This window comes from Misgurnus anguillicaudatus, chromosome 23, assembly GCF_027580225.2.
Source record: "Misgurnus anguillicaudatus chromosome 23, ASM2758022v2, whole genome shotgun sequence".
Classification (NCBI taxonomy): domain Eukaryota; kingdom Metazoa; phylum Chordata; class Actinopteri; order Cypriniformes; family Cobitidae; genus Misgurnus; species Misgurnus anguillicaudatus.
This window is the reverse complement of record NC_073359.2, coordinates 34,158,067-34,172,746: the sequence shown is the minus strand read 5'-3', so window position 1 is coordinate 34,172,746 and position 14,680 is coordinate 34,158,067. Positions and strand designations below refer to the sequence as shown.

Here is a 14,680-nt window from a genome sequence, read left to right as displayed (position 1 = left end):
AGTCAAGATACATTACATAAATGCACACATATACATCTCAGTAGCCATTAAAACTTTCAATGTATTTAAAGAATAAACATATAATGTGATAAAAACGCGATAAAAACACTACACTAAAGGGAAACACAGGGGGAACAGACTTTCACACAACACCGGTAACCCCGTAACCGTTTAGTCCATGCCAATTTTTTTATTCGGCAACACTTAAAACGTTTTGACAATTTGCCTGACGTGGCTAAACAAAAAAAAATTGCCTCCCAAGACAACCCATTATGGAGCGAGCAGCTGGATCTTCTCAGACCATAATTCTGTATCTAATTCTCTCTCTCTCTCTCTCTCTCTCTCTCTCTCTCTCGCTCTCTCTCTCTCTGTTCATTGTAGATATTGCTTTTTATTGAAAACATTAAACAATGGCCAGCAATACCGCATTAAACAGAAGTAACTGCAGCTGCTTGCCAATCAATTCTGATCGTAGTACATTACCATTATAAAAGGGTATTAAATATATTTTTTAAAGTCGTTAAACCCATGTTTAACGTGGATGATTAGCGAGGAATACCCGGTTCGTCTACCCGTATTACTGACAATTTGATAATTTAATTAATAGTCTATATTTTACGGATAACTAAACTATGTTAAAATAAATGTTACTGGAATAATTTGAGTAATGTTCCATTTGTATAAAGCGTGTTGTCTTTCTTAACATCGTAATGCACCTTCGCGTGAAGTGGAGAATCGATCCCTGAGAGATCGATCGCAAATAATTCAGCACCTTCACTCGGGACAGCGACATTGTTACGTCGTACTTAGAGGCAGCGTGTTAAGAAGCTTCCTAAGAGACACTTCGGGGAACACACTTAGGAACATAAACAACTTTGCTAAGATATATCTTTTTGAGCCTTCTTAGCTTGCTAAGAGTGAGTGTTATCGGGGAACCGGGCCCTGATCTCTGCAGTAAATGACAGTGTTGTGGTTGGATAGTGCAGATAAAGGGGCGGTATTATTATGATAAGATCCCCTTCTGACATCGCAAGGGGAGCCACATTGCATTGACCTATTTTTTAACATGCTTGCAGAGAATGGTTTACCAAAACTAATTTACTGGGTTGATCTTTTTCACATTTTCCAGATTGATAGAAGCACTGGGGACACAATTATTGCACTTAAACATGAAGTCAGATTTTCATGATATGTCCCCTTTAAGTATCAAGTATTATTTATAGTAAAATTATAGTGTGTAATACTTAACACATCATGAAGTCATTATCAATAACACATTTTAACAGTTCAGAATCATAATGAACTAATATAATTAAAAGATTTTATTAAAACATGAACAAGGGGATTTTGTAGATGAGATATATCATGTATTAACAACAAACTAATGATGAGTTAGTTTTGGTATTATCTGTATGTATTAGTTGATTATATTATAAAGTGTTATCTGATTATCATCACAGAGTGTTAATGACATGTTCATGTGTTAATGTTTATATTTCTCTCTGTGTTTCTCTCTTTTAGATGTTAATGTGAAAGGTGAAGTGAAGTTAATATCAGTGAAAGGAGATGAGGCTGGTAAATCAAGTCATTTATTCAGATATAACTTATAAATCTTCTCCATGAACTGATGCATTTATCTCAAACGTTTATAGAGACTCTTCAGGCTTTTCTAGATATTCTGCTATACAGTAAATATTTAATATATATTCAGTAAAGAAACCTGCTATGTAAAGAGTGTTAATTTACAGTTTATTTATCTGAGTGCATTAAACATAATTAAATTAAATGACAGTCATGTGTAATAGACATCACAGGTGCTCCTCACAGCTTCATCATTACATACAGTAAACAACTGAGATGTGGACTTAACTTTTAAACATATTCGTCTTACTTTATGACTTAAAATAGTCTAGAAACACATTTAGGAGAATATTTTGCTTGAAACAATCCTGTTAATTTTTTTTCTTTTAGTTGTAGTAACTAAGTAAATTATCTAATAGTCTACATTAGTTGTCTCATATGTATTACTGTAAACACAGTATACAGTCTAAATGCTAAAGATGTTCTCTTTGTGAAGTGATAATTTTGTAGAAATCTGCTGAAAATGAAACAATTATATGTGTGAGGAAATTAAAATAAATTTGTAAGGAAATCAGAGTTGTGATTATATTTAAGGTTTTGTTTAAATTACCCCTCAAAAAATAACATCATCCTTGAATTAACTGTGTGAACTGATTCTGTGAATTTTGTTTTTAACAGCCAACACTTCACAAATCCTTCAGATCCAGCAGAACTCAAGTAAGATTCAGTTCACCTGTCAATATCTCAATCTATGAATTGATCTTGGTTGATTTTTTAAATATATTTTAAAAATAGATTTGACAGCTGACCAACTAAATGACTGTTTTGGTTCAGAAAGTATTTATCTCTATATATGTTGATATCTTTGTCTTGTGTCTTTTATCGTACTTCTACATACATTTGGTGTAGTCATTTGTTTGTTATTTATAATATAGATTTACTGTATATTGAATTTATTTGTCTGTATTAATCTGTATGTGTCAATATGATATTAATGGTATTAAGTTTGGGTGTTTTCTGGGTTTATCACCACTGGCCAATCAGAATCAAGTTTTCCCAAATCATGATTTTCTTGACATTGCACTCTAAAAATGGTTGGGTTAAAAACAACCCAATTGGCAACCCAGCGCTGGGTAAATATTGGACAGAACACATGCTGGGTTAAAGTAACCCAACACGTTGGGTAACACATTTTAACCCAGCAGGTTGGGTTGTTGAGAGGACCCAACATGTGGTCATTTTGGCCATTTGTGGGATTGGTGTTCTGGGTTTTGGGTTGTTCTTGCTGGGTTGTTTTTATCATGTTCTTTATTGTAAATCAAGACCATTGTTAACCGCAAATAAATGTTTATTTGACTGCAAAATAACTACAAACTCTTACATTTTTACAGTTGTAAGTTGCAAAATCATTTAAAGGACTGCTTACTGACCAAAGTATAAATATATTTATAAAATATCATAAATTATGCACATTGAAGTAACAATGTAACAGGTTGAATCAATTCCTTTGAATTTAAGACAGAATTTGTAATTTTACAGTATATGAAATACTGAAATGTACATAAACAAAACTACAGCAGTGTAAGAAAAGAAACAATGTAATTGTTAAATTAAAAGTAAAATCATTCATAGATGTGAAGTTTTTTTAAAGAACAAATGTTTTAAGTTTCACAGAATGGAATGTATTTGACTTAAAATACTTCATTTATTAAAGTTACTCGTCGCGAACAAAGATGTACAAAGGAAACGGACAGGAGAGGATTTATCCATTTGAAAAATGACAGACTACAGGAATTCCCATAGAAGCACATTGCCTCGGGTATTTATTTTCAAGCACTTAAAATGCCTTTAAACCAGAGACTGTAAAAAATATGCAAGTAGTGTCCGTGACGTCACCTATTGGTTTGTGAAGAGCATTTTTGAAGCTTAAAGTAGGCGGTGCGTGCCGTCGCCATCTTGGCCGAATTGCAGTTTAAGTCACTTCCGTATTCAGAGAGACTGATTGAGAAAAAAGATTGAGATCTGCTACATGATTCCCATGGCCAGGACGAAAGGAAAGGGTTTCGAGGATTCTGTCCAGAGAAGAAATTCCACCACATTTGTTGCAATCTACAAAAGAGGAAAAAACTTTTAGTGGTCTGAACTGAATGATCAGATTTAAGTATTCAGAAAACCATGTGGGCCAAATTATAAGGCTTTCTTTTGCATCCCTGGCCGCATTACCACCACGTGTGAGATTTTTTTTCCAAAAATCCAATGGCCTGTTGTCAGTTTGCATAAGACTTTGGTGTTACACTCCTTTAACTGTTGTGCCAACAACAAAGGCTGCAAACCACACAGACTGACAAATAGGATGATCTGACTATAAAGAATAAAGTACTGCAGAACTAAAATTTAGCAGATAATTACGACATTCCCAATACATTTTAAATAGGAATTATTAAATGTTATACTTACTGGCTGAAGTTGTTTGAAGGTCTTGCTAGCCTCATCAATGGATGGACATAAAAACTCTGCACACTCTAAAAAAAGAATTGGAAAACAACATCACATCTGATCTCTGCTAAAAACATAACATCTCTGATACAGTATCAGCCACAGATCAGAGGGTTGGTCAATATAAATTTGAAATCACAGGAGACAACCCAAAAATATTATGAAATGAATATAAAATAGTAACTAAATACGACTCAATAACACATCTAAATTCATATAACACACATACATGTTTGTTAACAGATAGTCACTTCCACGCAGCCTCCGTCTTGGTGACAAATACGTTTATGTTTTCAAGTTCATGTACAAACACTTAAATTATTGTTTCATTTTAAAAGAGAGGAATAAGCATACATATAAGACACCGGTTCTTGGAAACGCTGTTTCGTTTTCATTTATCGACGCGTTACCTGCCGTACCGACTGTAAAGTAAATTTGCTGCTTGTCCTGCCTCAGTGACAGAGTAGACGCCTGCTCGAGCCGAGCCTCCGTGATCCTCCGCCGCCGGTTAACATGTGCTCGCGCCTCGCGGTCTGTCTTTACATATCGAATGACAAGAAAGCAACTCGTTTGTCGCTAAATTTAATTTAACAGCGTCGCTATCGCTTGTTAAGCTGGGAAAGGGAAAAAACTGCGCGTGTGTGACACAAGAAGCCGAAGTGGGGTTGCGGAGGTCTGACTCGGACCGGTTTTGACTCGCTTTGTTAAAAGCTTCTGTCATGAGTTAACGCAATCAACCATGTGGTGGGGATTTTGTAACATCGATTTTATTAATTTTATTAATATGCCATATCAAACATCTTAGAACGATTATTCGAGTCAATTTGTGTAAATGGCGATCTGAGGTAACAGTCGTCATTCCTCCAAATTACACCCGTCGTCTTAGTCTCTGTAAATTAACACGTTGCTGTCTCGCAAAATGTTATAATCTTGTTTATATTCATGAAATGTTCACAAAAACATATAAACTTACCTTGAAACAACCGCTTCCAGTGACTCTGTCCTTTCACGACGACACATTCAAACATCAAGGGCGCGAAGCACATGAGCCTCTTCAAACAACCCAACATAATAACCCAGCAGTTTTAACCCAACAACCAGAAAACTGAAACTACCCAAAAAGTGTTTAAAATGTTAAAAAATAACCCAGCAAAACAACCCAACAGACTCAACCCAGCATTTTGGGTTAAAAAATAACCCAGCCATTTTTAGAGTGTGAATACAATTAAACTAGATTTATTTATGCTCATTTTTACATTGCTTAATTAAACAGATATAAACAGCCGGTGGAAATCAAAAATTGTGCAATTAATATGATCCTTCATAAAGTAAATCTTTGAGCTGATTGAATGATTTTTGTGTTACAGCAACACACACAGTTGATGAAAACACGCAGAATCAGCAGAAGTTAGGTAAGATACAGTTCACCGCTCAATTTTTAAAACTATATGACTCGCAAATCAAATTGAATTAAGTTTGATTGGTTTTTAAGAATTATTTCCGCCTGATCTCACTGAGAATTCGTACATATTTTATGAGTTGGGTAATTCGTGTAAATTAGTACGAAGTTAATCGTGCAAAAACGTACGATTATCATAAAAAAAACTAACAAAACCCCACCCTTAACCCCAACATCACAGGGGTCAAGGCAAATCGTTAAAAATGTACAAATGTGGTCATACAAATTAATAGGAATTAGCCACCTCGTAAAATATGTACGATTTGACAGCTGACCTACAAAATGACTGTTTTAGTGCAAATTTGTCTCTGAATGTTGACATCTTTGGGCCCTGTTTTAATGATCTAAGTGCATTGTCTAAAGCACACAGCACATTAACCATTTAACAGCAGGAAAAATGATTTATGCACCAAGCGCATGGCTAAAAAGGTTGTTCCTATTCTCCTAATGAGTAAAGGGTGTGTTTTGGGCATAACATGCAATAAATCAATGAGAGTCTCATCTCTCATCCCCTTAAAAAGCCAGTTGCGCTGGCACCATGCTGAATCCCTATTTAGAAAGCGGAATTTGTAAACTGAAAACTAAGCGGAGGAAGAAGATCATCAGTTTAAGATTAATGTCAAACATTTTTGCTGTTTTCATTTGTATTAAAATTGTTATTTTTTGGATTAAAACCTTTAACAGCCTTTTTCCTTCAGTCACCGAAGTACAAATAGCAGGCTTTGAATTGCTGTAAATGTATTGATATCCTACATAATCAGTGTAATCTCATAAATTAATATGCAAATATGCAAGAAAAGGTTTGTACTCTAAAAATACAAACAAGAGATAAAGAATTTACAAACGTGCGGTGAGCCCCTTCAGCACTCGGACAGCCACAAGTACAGAGTCATCATATACAATAAATCCGTAGGATAGCATTTAAAAAACATTTAAAAATAGATGCATTTGTTTAAAGCAAAGCATTTATTTACTTACCAGGCTGTAGGTGAAGCAGCTCTTTACGCCTTCTAACGTCTCATAATCGGTCCTCAATAATAATCTTTTACATTTGAATGCTTTACTTTTTCATATTTATTTATTTATTTTATTTATTTGAGCAGTAGCTATTCTGCTCAAAAGGAGTAGGCAGAAGCAAAAAGCTTATAAACGCCCTCCCCAAAAATTTAAAAGCTTTATTGTGCTGCTGCGCATCCATGTTTGTGATAAGCAAACCTGTGTTGTCGTCCCGTTTGTAGGCGTATATTACGGACGCACTCATTAAATAACAAAAACAATACTGCGCCAGACTAGGTTTTAGTTGGTCAATGGCGTAGTCTATTTAAGTTGCCTCAAAATAGCAACGCGTCAGCAATGTGCCTGAACACACCTCGTTTTCAGACCAGAATGCCCATGGGTGCAAAAATGGGCGCAAATGCATTTGCTATTTAAACAACGTGGCGTTAAACGTGAAAATGATAAATTGTACTGGGTTCAAACTAGCAAAAGACACTTGCATATTGTGCTCCATTGCACCGGGTGTCACAACCTTATCACAAGATGAACAAACATTTGTTTTTTTTATTTGTTTGTTATCAATAATATAGATTTATGTTGAATGTATTGTACTTATTACACCCTAAGATGACTCACAGTACCTGGATGAGGCTGTGGTGTTAAAGGAATAGTCTACCCATTTTCAACATTAAAACATGCTATCACCCCAACCAAGAACTGTTGACGCATCCCTCCACCATCCGTGTGCGCGCACGCAAGCACCGGAGCGCGCCGCGACGCTACGATAGCATTTAGCTTAGCCCCATTCATTCAATGGTACCATTTAGAGATAAAGTTAGAAGTGACCAAACACATCAACGTTTTTCCTATTTAAGACGAGTAGTTATACAAGCAAGTTTGGTGGTACAAAATAAAACACAGCGCTTTTCTAAGCGGATTTAAAAGAGTAACTATATTTTATAGCGTAATAGCACTTTTGGGAGTACTTCGACTCGCCTGAAAAGTCTGCTCCCCTTCTCACTCTCATAATGGGAGAGGGAGGGTGTTACTGCGCCGAGTCGAAGTACTCCCAAAAGTGCTATTACGCTATAAAATATAGTTACTCTTTTAAATCCGCTTAGAAAAGCGCTGTGTTTTATTTTGTACCACCAAACTTGCTCGTATAACTACTCGTCTTAAATAGGAAAAACGTTGATGTGTTTGGTCACTTCTAACTTTATCTCTAAATGGTACCATTGAATGAATGGGGCTAAGCTAAATGCTATCGAAGCGTCGCAGCGCGCTCCAGTGCTTACGTGCACACACACAGATGACAGAGGGATGATTCAACAGTTCTTAGTTAAGGTAATAACATATTTTAATATTGAAAATGAGTAGACTATTCCTTTAAGTTTGGGTGTTATCAACACTGACCAATCAGAATCCAGTTTTCCTGAATCATGACTTTTCTGACATTGAATACAATTAAATTATACTTATTTATGATCATTTTTACATTGCTTAATTAAACAGATGTAAATACAGCCAGTGGAAATGAATTTGTTCCTTCATAAAGTAACTGTGTTAACTGATAAGATGATTTTTGTTTTACAGTAACAGACCAAGATCATGAAGACATTCAGAATCCGCAGAACTCAGGTAAGATTCAGTTCATCCTTCAATCTTTAACTTATAAATCAATCTGAATTGAGTTTGACAGATATTTTTAAAAAATATTTACAAAATACATTTGTCTCAGACAACAACATCTACCGTAGCCAGTTACTTATTTTCCAAGGAGACACAAATGCAAAGCTTGTCAAAACATTATCAAGTTTGTGCCTTGTGTCAAAATAAGTGATGCACTGAAAAAAACATTTTTGGCTGAAACTGAAAACCAAAAATGTACGATTCACTTGGCCGAAACAGAAGCCAAAAACGACTTCTTTTAAAAACTTTAAAATGTTAAACTTTTCTCTGTACACACACACACACACACACACACACACACACACACACACACACACACACACACACACACACACACACACACACACACACACACACATTCTGGCTTCCATGTTTTGTTGGGACATAGACGTAATGTTCTATTCCCTTCCCCTAACTCAAACCCCAAACATCACAGAAACCTTTCTGTTACTTCACATTTTCAATAAACATCATTCTGTCTGATTTATAAGCTTGTTTCCTGGTTTACTGTAATAGCATTTACAGTTTTTTTCCGATTGCTATGGGCACAACTGGAGTCACATGTGCAAAACTCTTACAGTTTTTTCCAATTGCTAACACACAATTTTTCAAACTAGTCTGGTTTTATCAAAAAACTTACCACAATTTACAAAACCACACACCCAAATAGCAAAATACCACATATATCCTGCAAAATGAAGCACTCCAACCAGGCGCGGAGCTATGGGCGGGGCTGGGCGGGCCTGGGCCCGCCCAGATTGACAGCTGGCCCGCCCAATCAGAAATGTAAAAAATACTACTCTGTATAGTTAGACATGTATACTACTTTATGTGGTGTAATTTATCTATTGCATGTTATGTTAAAAACAGTAAAATTATAAGTAAGCCTGATAACTATTTAAAAACTATTAAAGCAGTTGAATGTTGCGTTATAATGAAATATTCCCGAGCAGCTTTCAGCCATGATCACTTTGAGAACTTTTTTTGCAAGCAAGTAGAAAACGTATTTTGATTAACAACACGTTATAAATATGTGCTGCGCGCTTTCCTCTCAATAACATAAACACACAACAAATATGACAGCGGGGTAAAAAATAGAAAGAAAACATCTGATCATAGTGATGTTGTTTGATATAGCGATATAGCAGCACTATAAGTCACGCCACGTTTATTGCTACACTTTATACAATATAGCCTATTGCTTTTAAGCAACAAATAGCCTATCATAACAACCTATAAGCCTACTGTGTAATTGAGACATTAATTTAAGAAATGCATTTACAGTTTTTTTCAATTGTTTACACGCAATTTTGAAAACCGGGTTCTTTTTTTCAAAATATAATCACAGTTATCCAAACACCACACTCATTTTGCATAATTCCTAGATTGTTTGCAAAATGACACGTTTAAGTCAAAACATACACACTTCAGTCAAAACATATACACATATTTGTGAAAATGCTATTAGTTTTCATTTAACCAACACAGTCCTCAATGATCAGACACTATTGCAGCCAGTTTCACACTGCCGTGATAAATAAAAAACACATTTGTAAAAAAATTATTTTAGGAAATAGCATGTGCTAGATTGTTATGTAAGGGATAATTTAGATAAAAAAAATTGTGACAAACCTACAACAATCTTCATGATTAGTTTGAGGTAAGGGGAGAATACACAAATATGCCTACTATAAACTTAACAAGCACTCCACAACACTGATGCTGCAGACTGAATATTTCAAGTATTTATTTCAATACTTACAGTATTTCTTCAGTAATCAACAATGAAATCATTGAAACAAATAACATCTGTAGACAAATAAAAAAAAAAGCATGAAGTACATACACTTTGACTCTGAAGAAAAAAAACACTCAAAAACAAACGGTGCTATATAGCACCAAAAGTGGTTCTTTGCTCGTAATCATAGAAGAACCGTTTTTAGTGCCATATAGTACCGGTGAAGCACCAGTGAAGCACCTGTGTAGAACCAAATAGTGCTATGTAGAACCATATGTGGTGCTATATGGCCCCTATTTGGTTCTACACAGGTGCTTCACCGGTGCTTCACCGGTGCTATATGGCACTAAAAACGGTTCTTCTATGATTACGAGCAAAGAACCACTTCTGGTGCTATATAGCACTGTTTGTTTTTAGATCTCTCCGTCTGTCTGCATCAGGCCATAAGATTTCATCTACATCACAGGCTATGTCTTCATTGGCAAGGCACCGTTGGAAGAATCGCCTCATGTGACGAATCCACCCCTGCACAGAAGCTGCTTCGATATGATCACAGGTCTCCTCCATGGCCTGAATGAGGGGCACACGGTCATAGGGCCACAGGTCATATACCTTCCGCCGCCATGCTGAAAAAAAACTATTTTATTGGATTCAGGAAGGGGGAGTATGGGGGAAGGTATTAGACTTCAAATTCAGGGTGCTCATGGAACCAATTCTGGACCAGAGCAGCTCGATGGAATGAGACATTGTCCCAAATGACAATGTACCGAATCTGGTCCACTTGGTTTAATGCTGTGACAATCTTGTGCAATCTGTCAAGAAATGCAAGTACTAGATTGCATTATAGGATCCTATATTTGCATGGTGGTGGAGGACCCCATTTTGTGTAAAAGCAGCGCAAAGGGGGATGTTACCCCTCGCTGCCCTGGCACATTGGTGATTGCCCTTTGTCCAATTACATTTCTTTCTCTTCTTCTTCTTTTTCTTTAAGTCTTTCTATTTTTATTAAAGTTGCCTTTTATAGCACATCTGAGTGCTGTGTTTTCAAATTAGCACATGCGTGCTTCCACACCTGGTGGATGTGATTATCCAATTCATTCATTAGTGTGGTCATTGGCAATCCAGGGCTTTGTAATGACAAGGAAGTAACCTCACAATCGTTATCTGTGTATAAGGTGTGAAAATGTGTGTAAAGTTTTACAAATCACTGTGTGTAATGTTTTGCAAAAAGGGTGAAGCAAACATTGTGTGTAATGTTGTGCAAATCTGTGGAGGTGTTTTGCTCATTGGAGTAGAATTTTGCAAATTGTGTGGAAATTTATATTTTAGTGTGTAAACAATCGTAAAAAACTGTAAAGCAGAAAGACGTAGGCTGCGGAAATATAGTGGGTTCACTTCAATCCACACCACAGACGTTCTTGGTTTGCTTCTTATTTATTAAATCGAGGCAATTGTTTGATCAAACATTGATTAATATTAAGATACAATTTATACAAAACGAAATTCACTTTAAAGAAAGTCTTTCTACAAAACAAACCTCGCAAAATCGCTTGCCCGAAGTCCATTACGGGCTATGGCGAATTCCTGTCGGGCTAAAAAAAAAATGATGCGCCTTGGCCGTCGGGCGAAGGAAAAAATATTGTAATGTGTTTGCATTCTCTCAGATTTAGTTAGGTAATTATGTTGTATGTAATTCGGCGTCATCTTGTTAGCCATTACTATCCTCACTAACAAGTGAAACTGTCAGGACATGAAGTGAAAGCATTAAATCCATTATTCCTTTCGTTCACGTCTGATATGCGCGCTCCTCGGCTCCGCTCTTCACGAGTAAGCTTGCTCTTGTGCTCATCAAAAAGTATATTAAATGTTTATTTATTTGTCATTTCGTTTAACCCCAGAGTCTAACATTATTCTAGCAATTCCCTTTTTCTTTCTTTATTTAGTAACTTAAATATGTGAGAACGAAAATATATTTTTAGTGATTTGCATGAAGAGAATATGATGTTAGAAGCTTCATTTTAAGCATTTAGTAGCCGTATTTATTTAAACACTTTAATAGGTTATTTAAAAAAGTATAAGGTTTTTTGGGGTTCATTTATATTTCCTGTCACTGTGTGCAGGTTCTTTTTTGTAGGCTATAAGAGCCCAATATTTTTTTTTACCAAAAAGGCTTAATAAATGTCACGTTGCATTACAATTTAAAGTATCAATAATGTCAAAAATGTGACGTGCAGTTTGGGTGTGTGTGTATGCTGTTTAAATTAGTGTTCTGAAGTCTTGACGAATTTTATAGACTTGTTAAAGTTTCTTATTCAAAAGTGACACCCATAGATTCAGGCCCACCCGGACTTAATCCATGCCCACCCATATGTCACGTTCTGCATCCGCCACTGACTCCAACCTAAACTACATAGGCCTATAGCATTATCAAAATCAAACTTTGACACAAATTGGAACACACTTCATTCATATTACCAGATTTTTGTCTAACCAACTACACACAGTTGGGCATAATGAAAAGTGCACTTTTCTTTAGTATGCTTTGCCATAATACTAAAATATGTATTAGATTGTTCACATGCACAAAAATATTTGCAGATACACACACAGGCTGTTGAATTTTTTATTTGTCACCAAACAAGTCACAACGCCTCGTCCACATCACATGCAATATATTCCCTTGCCAGACATCGAGGGAAGAAGCACCTTGAGCGCCTTATCAATCCATAAATTACACCAACATCAATCCCATCACATGCCTCTTCCATAGCCTGCAAAAGAGGCATGCGCACAAAGGTCTGCTGGTCATATACCTTCCATATATCTCTTCTATAGGGTTCAAAAATGGCGAATATGGTGGGAGGTATTGCACAATAAATGTTTGGTAGTCAGCGAACCAGTTTTGGACTGGAGCTGCACGATGAAAGCTCACGTTGTGCCATATTACAACATACCGGTTTCTTTGGTCTACATCATTCATACACTCTGATGGTATGAAAATGTTGTGGAGTCTTTCTAGAAATGTGAGAATATGGGCTGTGTTGTATGGTCCAAGTTTGGCATGACGGTGGAGGACACCATCTATATTGGAAATGGCAGCACACATTTGCTGCGTCCGAAACCACCTACTTCATACTATATAGTACGCGAAAAGCAGTAGACGAGGCGAGTAGTATGTCCGAATACATAGCATTCGAAAAACAGTATGCGAAAAGTACCCGGATGACCTACTACTTCCGGTTAGATTTTGCAGTGTGCATACGATGGACGCTTCACTATCCCATGATGCCCCGGGAGAGGAGTTATCCAACGAAGAAGACAAGGCACCGCATGTGATTGTTTTCGCGCTGAAATGACATGACATGATGACAACGTATGTCACGTGATGTAGCAACATGGCGGATGTAGTATGTCCGAATCTCATTCATACTACCAGGATTTATACTATACAGTACCTACTGTTTTAACGCTAAGTAAGCAGGTACTTCATCTAATTCAGTACCTACTATACAGTTTGCAGTTTCGGACGCAGCCATTGTGATGTTCCCACCACGTTGGCCAGGGACATCTGTGGTGGCTCTGTGGCCAATGACGTTCCTGTGGTCTTTTCTGGTGCTTTCATCCTGATTGAAGTGTTAACAATTAACCATTCAGGTGTTTGGGCAGGTGGCACATATATTGGCCATTTAGCTCGTGTAGTATCATTTTGAATGGTAGTGTTTTGAAAAGGCAAGCATGTGGCTTTGTGTCGGATTGTTGTGTCTTGTCCGGAGAACCGTGTTCGGTGCATTTAAAAAGTGCCATTGTGAATTGCAAAATGTGTGTAAAGCAGAAAATGTGTTTAGACTTTTGGAGACTTGAGAAGAGGTGTTGCTCTCTGTGTGTCAGTTTAAATAGTTGTGCTGTTCATGTCATTTTAGTGTGTTAGCAATTGGAAAAAACTATAACTACAGTCTGCACAGCAGCAGTTCATGTGGACCAAACTCTAGTTCATTTTTCATTCCTTGAACACAGTTTTCAAAACTCTACACACTTATCTCATGACTTTAACCACAACCTGCACAACACTGTGGATTTACAGCACTTTGTTCAAATGCTAACACACTGCTGTTAAAACTGTGAACCACACATTCAAAACACAATTCATTTCAGCCTTGCGCCTTTCTGCTTATATCTGTTTAAACTCCTTGTTAAAATTTCATATAAATATAAATTCCACTTTCATATATATATATATTTCATATATATAAAATATTACCTTTCATGTACTTTTAGTTTCTACCTTTTTTCCTCATTACCGTAAATTACTCCAGACTACTGAAGCAAACTGCAAATTTTCATTTACCTTAAAGAATTATGATGTTCTAAAAAATTTCAATAAATCATGTGATAAATAAATAAATAAATGATTCTTTGAAGAAAACATTACTTTGTATGACGTCACTGAAATTGTTGAAACAGTAAAGATAAAAAGTTAGTATTTTGTGTATTGGTGTTTGATGTTAGTGTTTTTCCTCTCAGTGTGTTGTGAGTGACAGTGAGTGCGTTTACATACACAGTCTTACGCCGATTATGCTTAATAAACTGATAACATGTGGGGTCATGTAAACGCGTAAATCTCTTTTCTTTAATCGGGGAAAGCCCATAAACGGCGTAAGCAAAAACCGATCGTCACAGGTAGTTTTTTGCCCATTACGCCAATTTCGTGTGGCATGTAAACA

At 36.3% G+C, this 14,680-nt stretch overlaps 1 long non-coding RNA gene across 1 annotated transcript; it reads left to right on the top strand.

The window, feature by feature from the left end:
- The first annotated feature begins 1,520 nt into the window (after positions 1–1,520).
- On the top strand, positions 1,521–5,489 carry LOC141359317 (uncharacterized). Its single transcript, XR_012365736.1, has 3 exons — positions 1,521–1,575; positions 2,260–2,298; positions 5,445–5,489. It is a non-coding gene; the product is annotated as an uncharacterized lncRNA (long non-coding RNA).
- Positions 5,490–14,680: the final 9,191 nt, after the last annotated feature.